This window comes from Hylobates moloch, unplaced genomic scaffold (genome assembly GCF_009828535.3).
Source record: "Hylobates moloch isolate HMO894 unplaced genomic scaffold, HMol_V3 SCAFFOLD_23, whole genome shotgun sequence".
NCBI lineage: Eukaryota > Metazoa > Chordata > Mammalia > Primates > Hylobatidae > Hylobates > Hylobates moloch.
This window is the reverse complement of record NW_026652298.1, coordinates 14,799,374-14,811,584: the sequence shown is the minus strand read 5'-3', so window position 1 is coordinate 14,811,584 and position 12,211 is coordinate 14,799,374. Positions and strand designations below refer to the sequence as shown.

The 12,211-nt window shown below is 39.4% G+C and overlaps 1 protein-coding gene across 1 annotated transcript in view; it reads left to right on the top strand.

The window, feature by feature from the left end:
* The window catches only part of ADAMTS6 (ADAM metallopeptidase with thrombospondin type 1 motif 6), a 333,888-nt gene that overhangs the window by 301,235 nt on the left and 20,442 nt on the right, over positions 1 to 12,211 (top strand). The window lies entirely within an intron of this gene.

Below are 12,211 nucleotides of genomic sequence, written 5' to 3'. Positions count from 1 at the left end.
AGCTTAGGGGCAAGAAACGGTGCTGAGGGGCTGGAGTACACATGTGGGGACTACTACCTCAGGTAAAGCATTGTCCAAGGGAGCTGCTGTTGTCTTTCCACAGACAGGAAACAATTCTGGGGTAAGCACAGGTCGAAAACTGCTGCTGTTACTGTCTCGAAATTTCAAGTTGAGCACCATCTTTACCACTGTCATCATCCTTTGTTCAAGAGGAAAGATGGTTTTTGCCCCATACTGTTTCTCCTGTTTATTTCCCCAAGGGGGGTATGTGGGGTGTCTTTACTCTCACACTTCCATTCCCTTAGTTTACCAGGCAGCCCACCTCTTTCCTTCCCTAGATGGGTTAACAATAAGTAAGAATAAATAACGTTAAATTAAATAGATGTCTGAGTAGCTATTGCGAACAAAATGAGAACAAGGAGCCTGTTCTTCCCAAAGGAATGGAACACCTCCCACTAACAAAAAGAGAAGGTCCCAGCAGAAGAGCAGGCGGTATTCAGTCTCTTTCAGTTAACCTTTGGCAAATATTTCACACAATTTTTTTGACACACCCATGAAAACCTCCCCTTTCTGCCCCCTCCCCACTTCCAACTCTCAGCTGTCTGAGCTCTGCTAATCACAAGGGTGAGGTTCAACTGATGAAAACATATTGCAGCAAGAGGAATTTGCCCTTTGACCCTTTCCTTTTCTCTGCCAGCTACTCTAGTATAAAATTTCCATTGTTGTAAAGCCAGCGTCAGTGAAACCCACCCAGTACTTATGGCAAAAGGAAAAAAAAAAAGTTAAATTACCTTGGCGGAAAATGGCTCATCAGCAGCCTTTTCTGGAACTAATGAAGCCACAGCTTTCGCATGTCCTATAATCTGTACTTGGGATCACCCAGGCTATTTGAACTTTAAATAGTTTTCTGTTTTTGCCCTCACTTGGCAAGTAGCTCTTGAAAGCATTGCTGCATACTGTGGATGGGGTCCAGCAGCCCTAACCCATCCTTTTGATGTATCAAAATGGTTTATTTGACTCCTATAGAATAATGCCCATTGAAAAAGATACATTTCTTATACTTACTTTTGGACAAGTGGGTAACTGGCATCTTACTCAACTGACTTTATAGTACTTATGTTTAGATAGCATTACTTAAGGAAGTTGGGGAAAATCTACCTACAAGGGACTGTGTTTTGTTTGATAAGACAATTGTGTCAGCACCTTGCATACTCCTAGGTTCTACTCTGGTCCTTTGACTAAGTAATTTAAACTCATCTCTCCAGGGAGAACTCAGTGTACCCCGAAATGTTGATGTTTCTGTCTTTTACAAGTGAGGGCCAAATTGTTTTCCCTGGTTGGTTTCAAATACTTTTTCTGCAAAATATATTTTTGCTTCTTTTTAATCATGGAACATTAAGCTGAAGCATAAATGCATCTCTCATAAAAGTCACCTCCTATGTCTCTGAGATGAAAACAAAAAACAGAAGGTCTGGTCGGATTTTAAATGATCATGAGATTATAATTATGTGAATAAAGAGGAAAAAATAGGCATTTACCCATGGTAAGGAGAAATAATGAGAAATAATTCTACTAAAGAAGAGACTGACCACTAGTCTTCTAAATTCTATAATGTCTTCTACCCTGCTACCTAAAGGTTTATTATGAGAATGAGATGAATTTTGATGTTTATAACTATTCTTTGATCTAAAAAGGTTATTATTGAACTAAATATCCCAATTTCTAATTATTACTAATAGATTTTAATGCACACTCAAAAGTTAAGCAGAAACACTCTTTGCATGGGTATAGGCCAATGATTATCTCTGGAGAATGCGCTGAAGCATTCATAATTAAATTAATGTCTATACATTACATAACATACATGTCTATACATACATAACTGTGGCTCATCTTGCTTTTCTAGAGATTTTTATTTATTTTGTTTTATTTTTAATTTTTATTTTTATGTTTTACATAGCTAAATAAAACAGAGGACTTCAGATGGACAAACACATTGATAGTAGTCACTCCTTATCCACAGGGGACATATTCCAAGACCCCCAGTCAATATCTGAAACTGCAGATAATACTGAACCTTATATATACTATGTACTTTTTTCCTATCTATACAAACCTATAATAAATTTTAATTTATAAATTAGGCATGGTAAGAGATTAACAATAATAATAATAAAATTAAAATATTATAACAGCATACTGTAATAAGAGTTCTGTGAATGTAACGTCTCTTTCAAAATATCTTTCTATACTGTACTCATCTATTTTCAGACTTCAGTTGATTGTTGGCAACTGAAACTGGAAAATGAAACTGTGGATAAGGAAGGGATTCTGTATTTATCAGTAGGGTAAAGAGGGAAAAATGAAATTTAGGCTCAAGAAAGCAGAAGGAATAAGTAAATATAAAAACAAACTGAGGACTTCTCTGCTTGAACATCTCTGACATAAGGTCAGAAGGACTTGCTAGAGTTCTACTTAAATGAACCAGGTTTAAGTGGCATTCCTGTGCCTTTACTATTTTTACAAGCAATTTTTAAACATTTAATTTTATAATCACCTGTAAGAAGTACAATATTTGCTGAGAACAGAGTTGAGACTGGCTGTAGACATGTAATATTTGTGGCTGGATCTGCAGGGTTCAGGCCTGGTGTATTCACTGAGTAACAAATGTGATAGCAATGTAGTTTTCAGTCATTCACTGTCTTGAAAATCTGGTTGATTTTCAGCCATTTTCTTGAAAATATGGTTGAAAATCTCTGTACCTCTGTTACTGTAAGATAAAATATCCTTGGCTAAAATAGTGAATTTTGAGGTGTAATTTTTCTAAAATGATTTCTTGCCTAAGTAAATGTCATTATGATGTGTTTAGCTTTACACATAACTGCACATTGTTCTACAGAGGGTTAGTCTTTGTGGATGTATCTTTCAGAGCTTTATTTTTAGTAGGAAACTGCCATCAGGATTTGTTTGTACTTCTTAGCATTTCAGTTTCCTCACCTGTAAAATGGATGTGTAACAGTACTCACTTCATGGAGTTTCTATGAGGATTAGGTAGATTATTACGTGCCAAGGATTTAGAACACTACTTGACACAATAAATATTAGTGCTGCTTTGTCTTCTTATCCTTCTTTTTTTTTTTTTTTTTTTTTTGAGACGGAGTCTCGCTCTGTCACCCAGGCTGGAGTGTAGTGGCACAGTCTCAGCTCACTGCAGCCTCTGCCTCTTGGGTTCCAGCAATTCTCTTCCTCCCGAATAGCTAGGAGTACAGGCACGTGCCACCACACGTGGCTAATTTTTTTTGTATTTTTAGTAGAGACAGGGTTTCACTATGTTGGCCAGGCTGTGGTCTCAAACTCCTGACCTCATGATCCACCCACCTCGACCTCCCAAAGTGCTGGGATTCACAGGCATGAGCCACCGCGCCCAGGCTTATCCTTCTTATTATCAATCATATCTGGTTTGGTTTTGGTTTGGGTTTCCTGGGGACTTCTCAGATGGTGATGAATGAATTGTCTGTCTTCGCATTCTTTGTCTCCCCTAATTGTAAGCATGACCTGGCACATGATTTTAGGAAAGGCAGCTAGATACTACTACATTCTTAAAATAATAACAGAAGCTTCTTGCCACTGGAAAAAGTTATTAGAATAAACAAGAGATGTATGTCCCAGACTTTAATATGCATACACATGATTTTAAAATGTGAAGGAGGCAGGGGAGTGGCACAAGTGCATTTTTCAATGAATGCTTCCGTTAGAAAACTAATCATAGCCTCAAAATACAAAAACTGAGTTCCCTATACATCTTATATGTTTTTGCCTAGCATGTGGATGAAGTGGCCTTGTATCCTCTTGTACTTCACCTCAACTCATTCTTATAATAATTCATATTTACTATGTATTGTCATGAGTTTGTTTCTGCCAATACTAACAGCAGCCTGTGAATACAATAATAACAGAGAAATGGATAATGAGTAGGCCCTAAAGTATGGGTCACAAGGCCTAGGATTTAGTTCCAGCTTTACCATTTGCTGTTTATCCTTAATGAAGTCTCTTAAGCTTTCCTCATCTATAATAATTCTTAAAAATTGGTTTAATAATATTTAATATTTGAAAATATTTTCTGAACCGTTCATCTTTAATGAAATGTAAAGTAGTATAGTAGTGTTTTTGTTACCAATGATAATATTAAGCTTTAAGAGAGTGGCAGAAATCCTCTGAAGTCTTCGGTTTGAACAGTGGAGGAGACTTGGCATGAAGTGAAGAGGATTAAAACAAGTGGAACAAGTTCAAGAGATAGAAATGGACTTGACACAAGTGAGGCAAGCTCAAAGACTTGGATTAGGGCTTTATTCATTCTACAGAAATTATTGCATGCCTTGGTTTCTTGAAATATAAGTGATTGTTGTATTAAATTAGACAATACATACAAAGTACATAGTACAGTGCCTGACATCCAGAAAACACTTAGTAAGAATTAGTATTAGAATGGCTCCACCATTTAATAAATGTGTGACTTTTTACCAGTCACTCTAAGTTTGTTTTCTCATTTTAAAAACAGAATAATAATTGCCACCTCATAGGAGAGGTGTAAGGACTACATAAATTATAGCATTTAGCACACTTGGTATATACAGTATTTATTAAATGACAGATGCTATTATTGGCAGTAGTAGTAGTAGTAGTTACTGTCGCTGCAACAGCAACACTATTCGCTTTGTGCCTGACACTGGGCTAGCACTGGAGAATATTGGAAATTATTTTATATGGCTGACATATAGAGAGATGAGCCTCAAGATGTAAGTGGAGCCTTACTACTGTGGTGTACTAAGCATATATAGAGTTTGAATTTTTATCTTGAAGGCAATAGTAAGCCATTAAGGGATTTTTTTTTTTTTAATCAAAATGCAGTATAACTGGATTTGTGCTTTAGAAAGATCCCTCTGACTAAAGTTTAGGGAGTGGATTTGAGTGAGGCAAGAGGAGGAAACAGGAGACCTACTAGAAAGCCATTACAAAATTTCATATGGGAAATGATGTTTGTCTGAAGTAAGGTTAGTGGCAGTAGAGATGAAGAGAAATCAACAGGTGTGAGACAGATTTTGGAGTTGGATTAATAAGATCTACTGATGGATTGTAGGGGTAGAGTGAGGCAGCACCAGGTTATGAGGATATTGATTTGGCTATGAAGAGGAATAAAAGGAATCCGTAATTTCTCTCTTGATCTTCACTCCCTAACTAAAGCCTCTTCTCGAGCTACATTGAAAAAAATTGTGTTATCCCCCTTCAAAATGCATCTTAATGAAACCTTTTCTAAGTTGGAGGAAATGCATTGTGATTATATTCATTGTGATGAAGAGTTTGCATTGAATCATTGATGTTCATCTGAAAAATTTGTTAATATTTTTCTGTCTTTCTATGACATACACCAAGTTCAAAGATTGCCCCTAACAAAATCCATGTGTGTACATGTGCAGGGTGTTCACCTAGATAGCCCCATCCACAACTAGTACATCTTGATTTACCTAATGGTAAATCAAAATTGTCACCTTTCCAGATAAAGAAGAGCATATATTTATCAAGTGTTTAATACTTAGAGTCCTCAGCTGGCTCCTGGGGTGTGTGTGTGTGTGTGTGCACGCATGTGTGTGCATGCACACCAGCATGCAAAGGTGAAACAAATGGAGTAATTTTAAGGAGCTTATGATCTAGTAGAGATGGAAAGACATGTAAATACACAATTATAAAACAGGCTGATGGTGTTAGGGGCATGATAATTTATGTGTTCTACATCCACTTATATGGTACTTTTAACATTAACCTGTGTTTCCATGTCTGTCTCCTAAATAAGACTCTGAGCTCCTTGAGGGTAGAGACTATTTCATTCATTTTTTTTTCTGAAGGTCGACAGGATTCTTTTTATTTTTTATCCAAGTAGCCTAAATGACACAAGACCAGTATCCACATTCATTTCCACACAGTCCTAATTCATGCCAAATGTACTTATTTTCTGCCATATAGCCTCTTTCCTAATTAAGAGAACCACAGCCTATTCCTAACTTATTACTATTAATGACAGCACAGGCATCAAACTTCAAGGTGACTTGTTTGGGCACCCCTTTTTCTTTTGTTTTGGCTAACACTTTGCTTGTATCGTTTATGAGCCCCCACCAGTCCTCAGTCCTTAATCTTATTTCACAAACTGTGGTCATGGGAGGCTCAGATGGGTCATAACACACATCAGATTGGTCATTTCCTGGGCTACATACCTGGTATAGAATAGCATTATACAAACAAGTTCTTTTTAGAGTCCTGGCACACTTATAATAACCATAAAATAATAGGACTGTAGCAACTTTTTGTCCTACCTCAGTGACTTGATGTATACACTAGGAACAGTCCTCAGTCTGAGGAAGGTCAGTTAAAGTCCTTACTGTACAAGTCCAAATTTTAAGGAAAATGAGTTGCGCGATGAGTTTTCTCATGCTTCGGCCGTGCGTGGACCAGTCAGCTTCCAGGTGTGACTGGAGCAGGGCTTGTCATCTTTTTCAGAGTCATTTTGCAGGGGTTGGTGAAGCTCACGTCCACGTACAGCTCACAGTCTACTGATGTTTAAGGATGGTCTTGGAGGTTGGGCCTGCCAGAATAAACTGAGTCCAACACCTCTACACAGTTATGTTAAACTGGGCTCTCTGATACCGGGAGCAAGGTGGTGGGGTTTAGGGTGTTGCAAACTTCAATGGTTATGCGGGGATTTTCACATAGCAAGCTTTGGTACTTGGTTAATCTGGCATTTGTTAACCAATGATGTCCTTCGGTAGTCATTAAAGTTACCACAGTATGGGGTGCCTTTATATTCAGGTTTTGCCCAAGGGTTAGTTTATCTGCTTCTTTTGCTAATAGGGCCATTGCTGCCAGGGCCCTTAGACATGGGGCCAGCCTTTGGAAACCCCATCTAGTTGTTTTGAGAGACAGACCACTGGCCTTGGCCAGGGCCCCACAGTTTGGGTTAAAACTCCAACTGCGATTTTTTTCTCTTTCTGACACATAGGGTGTAAAGGGTTTTGTCAGGTCAGGTAGCCCCAGGGCTGGGGCCGACATGAGTTTTTCTTTTAACTCATGAAAAGCTTGTTGCTGTTGGTTCTAATAGATGTAGTTTATCCAATCTACATTTTTATTAACTGTCACCCACCAAAATATTGACTCAAATCCTGCCTCTATTTGATTTCAAGCTTTAAATTGATCAGGTATTCCCCATGGGACTCCAATTGTGTCTAAATAGATGTGAGAGTTGAAAGACCCATAAGGGGCTTCTCTCGCATGATGTCTTATTTTTCCTCCCTCTGGTTGATGAAATGTCAGGTTGAAAGGGATAGCTAATTGGACTAAAATACAAGTGCCACTCCAGTTATTTGGCAGAGTGCCCAGTAAAGGTTCACCACAATACCACCACACATCCGCTCGGGGATGAACAAGAGCCAACTGACTGATAAGCTCTTGAAAATTCTTAAGCTTACCGCATCCCTTCAGGTCTCCAAGGAATGCTAAGTTTCCTCCCTGTCATGAGAGACAACGAAGTGAACTTAGTCTTGGAAGATGGAGGCTGGATGGCCCTCGGGGACTGACCTGCAAGGTGCGCTGGACTTGGGATATAGCAGAGAGAGCTTGGCACGACTTATTACTCCAGGCTGTAGAATCCTGGAAGAGAGCTACCATGCAGCCCATGCCTGGTCGACTGGAGGGCCACCTTAGTGGAAAGGGGATAGTCTGGGCCTCTGGCCTGCCATGTGCACAAGCATAATAATTGCTTTTGTTTAACGGGCAGATGGGATATTTGATCCATTCCAACCAGGCATTTGCATCTTGGTATCCTGTTTTAATTGCCAAAGTTTGTTTTAAGTCTTTAACTTTTATGATCCTCTAGTAAAATGAAGGTATGATTTTAGGAAAGTACAAAAACTGGTTGGGGCAGTCCATCCTTGCTCTTTAGTGGTCCACAGAACGTTGGACCAACTACGGCATAAAAGCTCTACATTGTGGGGCAAGAATCCTGGTTGACACTGGGGTCTTTATCGAAATTTCCCCGGATTAAATGGTCCTAATTTACTAATGCCCAGTCTGAGGAGAGTCAGGAGGGACAGAGGTACTTTTCTGAAGTAGAGAGCTGTCTTTGATTTGGCAGGTCCCCACAGGGTATAACAAGGCAAGCATTAAATGCAATAGTTTGAGGTGAAATTAACTTGGTTATGTTAATAACTAGATGGTCAGCAATAGAGCGAGGGAAGAAGAAAGAGTAATAGAATAGATGAAAGAGTTAAATTGTTCTTAGCTTTAGTTTGGTAAGGTTTTCCCCTCGGACTGTGGCCCACGACTCTGGAGGTGGGGGCGCTTTGACTTGGGTGTGATGAGTCCATCCCTTTTCCGCTCTACGAACGGCAGTATCAGTGGTTAACAGCACAAGGTAGGGTCCTTCCCAGGCTGGCTCGAGTATTTCTTCTTTCCACCCTTTGATGAGAAGGTGATCTTCAGGCTGGTGCTGGTTTACTGGAAATTCTAGGGGTGGTACCTGTGGTAAAAGACTTTTAGTTTTGAGGGAAAGGAAAGTGGAAGATAAACTGAGTATATAATTTCTAAGAAATTGACCTTTTGTTTTAAATGTGGGGACATCAGCAGTGGACTTTATAGTCCTTGGTGGCTTTCTACTGGGAAATTTCCTTTAACACCTATTTTTATTAGTTTTTAGACCAAAGAAGCCAAACACCATTTTATATCTGACAATGCTTCCTGTACGATTTTTATACCAGATAAGCTAAATTTCACCTTTATATTACTGTGCTGTTAATGTTAAACTTAGTTTTAATAAACTTTGTAGATATTTATTCAATTTTTAATGGTAGACCATAAGGTAAGATTTTTATAGACTCTTTTTAACCTTTTATAATCTCTGTTAAAGAGCAGGTTAGTGCTTTAAGAAAAACCCATTGTGTTTTTACTTTAACGTCCAGTTCACAGAAAAACTGGATGATACCCCTTTAACTTTAGCCAGTACGTTTACACAGAATTTTCTTTACAATTAACGTTTTAAAACTTGCTTAAATCTTCAAAACAATATATATTTTTTAACCTTTTAATGTAGGTAAAAATTTACATTATTATGCCTCCTTATAATCTTTTTACCAAAGGTATATTTTATTTTCCTTATACACCTTGCACATAAACTGTTTTGTTCTACATTCAGGAGGCCTAGTTACTTTTAAATTACACAACATTTCTTGCATAAATTCTTTTTTTAATAAATTTTTTTCTTTCATGAGTTTCACAGACAATTTTTCGACATGCCTCAACTTTCTGACTTATTACAAACATTTCTTTCTTTAAACAACCAGCTAATTTATTTCAGGACAAGAATTTACCATATAACACTCTTTTTACATAAATTCTGCCCCCCCCTTTTTTTCCCTTTTTTTTCCGAAGATGATAACCGTTCTTTTCCAAAGTGAACTTCTTTTATGTCTGTGGACTAGACTGTCTAAGGCCACAGGATTAGAAGTTACTGTAATACATGTTACACTGTTAACTTTTAGCAAACTTTACTTTTGTTGAAAACCTTGTAAGTTTGGGATTTCAATTATCCTTTGCTATTAATAAGACCTTGTTCAGTCCAAATTAACTTAGAATTGGTATAGATTTTTTTTTTTTTCCTTCAATTACCTGGGAGGAACCATCGATTGTCCTGTCCTGAAGGGAGCTCCTCCTAGGTCTGGTCAGACCTTTGTATGGTAATTAAGATTTAGATCCCCTGTTACGAAACCTGCTGGGTTAAGGGAATTTTCAGTGGTTAATGTTAAATCATCCTTTTTTTTTTCCTTAGGATACTTCTGAACTGGTGAGATGTGCTCACAATGAGGTTTCCTCTTAAAGTTATTTTTTTTACTTTCTTCTGTTAGCAAAGCAGTTGCTTACAGATTGAGTGCATCTGGGCCATCCACAGGTTACTGGGTTAAGGATTTTTGATAGGAAGGCCTCAGTGCTTTCGGGAATACACCCTTGTTTACTGACAACAAAGTGGTATTAGAGTGTTACAGGGTTATGGAGAATACCTTTAATTATCAATTATAGGTTTTAAATTTACCTTGGCTTTTAAAGGAATAGGGTACACTGTTTTTTTTTTAACTACTTGTATATTTCTCTCTCTCTTTCTCTCTTTGACTTTCTCTCTTTTTGACTTTGCTTTTGCCTGTGTCTCTTCCTGCCTCTCTGCCTCTCTCTCTCTCTCTCCTTGACTCCCTCTTTGTCTCTCTGTCTCTTCCTCTCTCTCTGTTTGCCCCTTTTTCTGTCTCTTTCCTCCTCTGTCTTTCTCTGCTGGTCTTTCCTTGCCTCTGCCAGCCACTTATGTTGCTGTTCTCTCAACCACTGGTGGGGGGTATGGGGTCCAAAACCAGCTGTAACCAAGGGTCTATGTATGGGAACTTGTCTGGGTGCCCTGGCTTACAGGTTACCTTGTGCCATACCTTTGAAACAAGGGACCTGTCCAGGCTTCCTTGTGATGGCCAACCCACCTCTAATGCTGGCCAGTCTATTTCACACAGAGTTCTAAGTTTTCCGGGTGTCATAGTCACACCATAATCTCCCTTAAATCCTTTCTTGAAATTTTTCAACATAGTTCCTAGTGAGGTAGGCTTACTTTGTGCCTGAGCCATGCTTCTTCGAGACAAAACACCACTCTCACACCACAAAACAAAGAACGAGTAAAAAGGGCACACACACACACTTTTACAGTTTACACCAAACCCAGAATCAAAACCAAAATCAGAGTATCCAGAAATCCAAGCCAGGTCCAAACCAAAACCAAAGTATCAAGCAATGCAAGTCAAGTCAAAAACAAAAACCAAAGTGCCAGTACAGGCAGACTGTGGGTGATCAGGCCATGCTTCCACTCAAATGGAGTGGGCAAGTTCCAAATACTAGTATTACCAAGTTTCAGATGTCCAGACTCCAAGTGCCAATTCCTTCCCAGTGTTCAGCCACAGCGTTGATCCTCCATGGGGGCCTGCCACACGCTCCTCTGGCGAGGCGTTCCACCAGGCCAATTGTCTACCCAGGAATGCTCTCAGGATCTGCATCGCTCAAGCTGGCTGGAGTGCCCCATAGGGATGCTCCACAGGGCAAGCCTAAGCCGCCTAAGGGGCTGCCTCAACCATCCAACTGTCCGTTAATCACCTCACTTCCCGGTCAGGGAACCAAGAAATATAGCAGAACAAGCTGCAAACAAAACCCCTCAGACACCGAGTTAAAGAAGGAAGGGCTTTATTCAGCCAGGAGCTTCAGCAAGACTCACGTCTCCAACAGCCGAGCTCCTATTTCATTCATTTTTATATCTCTCCAGTCTAGTGTAGTTCTTGTAGGAGATCTGGAAATGTTTCTCACATGAAAGGTATATATACAGTGCTTCCAGATGTGGTGGGTAAGGTCCTCACTTGATTGAGGGGAAGTATAGATTTTTTTTTTTTTTTTTGAGACAGAATCTTGCTCTGTCTCTAGGCTGGAGTGCAATGGTGCAATCTCGGGTCACTGCAACCTCTGCCTCCTGGTTCAAGCACTTCTCCTGCCTCAGCTTCCCAAGTAGCTGGGGCTACAGACACACAGAACCACACCCAGCTAATTTTTGTATTTTAAGTAGAGACAGGGTTTCACCATGTTGGCCAGGATGGTCTTGATCTCTTGACCTCGTGATCTGCCCACCTCAGCCTCCCAAAGTGCTGGGATTACAGGCGTAAGCTGCCGTGCCCGACCTGAATTACAGATTTTAAGGAAGGGTCCAGACATACAGGGGAGAAAGCTGGAAGACTCAAGTCAGCTACCATGTTAAACAGGTGACTTCTAGAAACACCTGGAGATGAGGTACATAAGATTTGTGACATAGGGAAAAACATCCTTCCCTCGGTATGAAGAACAAACAGACCCAATTCTAAAGAACAACTTCCTTAGATTTGTAACTGATGGACGGGGAAAAGTCCAGAGATTTTCTGTGCAAGAAACCTTCACCTGTGACCAAGTATTCTTAGCGACCCGACATAAGAATAGTTTATCTAAATCAACCCTGAGCTTGCTTCACAGAGACAAGCTCTTTTGGTCTACTAATAACATACAAATTCCTTTTGGAAGACCACACCCACCAAGTAGGAAACGAAGGTTTCCACATTCCAAAAATTAG